Raw genomic sequence first — 1,729 nt, 5'->3', positions numbered from 1 at the left:
TGTTTGGTTGGGATGGGTTTTTTGAACTCCTATAAATTACCTTCCACCTTATCCAAAATATCCTCCTATTAATTAGCTGCCACCTTTTCCAAAATATTCTGATATTGATTAGCTGCCACCTTTTCCAAAATATATTCTCCTATTAGCTGCCACCTTTTCCAAAATATTCTCCTATTAATTAGCTGCCACCTTTTCCAAAATATTCTCCAATTAATTAGCTGCCACCTTTTCCAAAATATTCTCCTATTAATTAGCTGCCACATTTTCCAAAATATTCTCCTTTTAATTACCTACCACCTTTTCCAAAATATTTTCCTATTAATTAGCTTCCACCTTTTCCAAAATATCCTCCTAATAATTAGCTGCTACCTTTTCCAAAATATTCTCCTATTAATTAGCTACCACCTTTTCCAAAATATTTTCCTATTAATTAGCTGCCACCTTTTCCAAAATATTTTCCTATTCATTAGCTGCCACCTTTCCCAAAATATTTTCCTATTAATTAGCTGCCACCTTTTCCAAAATATACTCTTATTAATTTGCTGCCACCTTAACCAAAATATATTCCGCGAACCAGTCCATAACCTGAGGATCACAAACGGTTATGTAACGCTGTAGTGCTAAACCGCTGGTTGGGAAAATAGCGCTAAATTGAGAAACGCAGAAACAGCAACCGCTGTTTTGGGAAATAGCGCTGTATTGAGAAACGCGGAAACAGCAACCGCGGTTTTGCTTCCACGCCGTTTTGCAAACCGCTGTTTTGGACACCGCTATATTCCAAAACGCTCTTTTGAAAACCGCTCAACTACCCGTGAACCTTTTATAAAGATTCACTATTTTTTTCGATTCGATATTTTTAACTTAAAATGAAACTATGGAGACAAATATCTATACTCCTGTTTATCCGCACTTGAGAAACCGTACTTGCCATTATATATTGGCTAATGCTCCTCAACTTTTACAATACTGTCAAGTGAGGTTGAACAAGAGTATATAATGAGCATTTTTATTTATTTCTTGGAAAAACTGAAAAAGTACATTGGTTTGAACGTTCTTCAAACGAAAGGGACGTGATCCTTCTTTATATCCTGTGAACACCTGACGTGAAATGATTTGGTTATCCCGATCTAATTCCTTATATCGTGTGATAATTGCGAAGTGTTTCGAACATACTTCTTTCTGAAATGAAATGACTCGTTAATCGCTTTACAATTACCTTTGCCATGTGTAATTGGCGAGTTGTTCTGGGTACAAGTGGCGATTAAATAATGTTATAATCACTGCAGTAACCATAATAGTGAGTAGCCCCTCGACGAGACTGAATTATATCTCCATTTCTTCGGTGACCACATTCCAATGCTCCTAAACATTTCTTTTATCTCCTTTTAAAATAATGAACGAATGAACTTGTATTAAAGGTAGAAATGTCAGAACCGGCCGATATTATGGGTGTGTTTGGGAAGCACTAGCCACCCGGAATTTCACTTTAACGCAGAGTTGATACTAAGAAAAGGGTAGGAAAACCTCAATTACCCTCCCGAAATTAACACCATCCGCCAAGACTGAGAAATGGTATACATTCATGGATCTGGAGGGAATTCTTAGAACCCAAACAAAAATAAAACTACATTTCTGGTTTACAGACCCCCTTTACCTACAAACTATAGAAAATTTCGGAATATAAATACTGAGTAACCAACCCACAAGGGAGAGGCGGCCATTGGGGTAT

At 36.9% G+C, this 1,729-nt stretch overlaps 1 long non-coding RNA gene across 1 annotated transcript; it reads right to left on the bottom strand.

Annotated features, from left to right (window-relative positions):
• Nucleotides 1-992: 992 nt before the first annotated feature.
• Nucleotides 993-1,729, bottom strand: LOC149640882 (uncharacterized). The gene is made up of 2 exons (XR_016372093.1): nt 1,291-1,729; nt 993-1,179 (listed from the first exon to the last, which is right to left on the bottom strand). It is a non-coding gene; the product is annotated as an uncharacterized LOC149640882 (long non-coding RNA).

This window comes from Phalangium opilio, unplaced genomic scaffold, assembly GCF_054372755.1.
Source record: "Phalangium opilio isolate 3A_F unplaced genomic scaffold, DU_Popi_V2 ptg000092l_1, whole genome shotgun sequence".
Classification (NCBI taxonomy): domain Eukaryota; kingdom Metazoa; phylum Arthropoda; class Arachnida; order Opiliones; family Phalangiidae; genus Phalangium; species Phalangium opilio.
The sequence above is the reverse complement of the archived record's forward strand: the minus strand, read 5'-3'. Positions and strand labels throughout refer to the sequence as shown.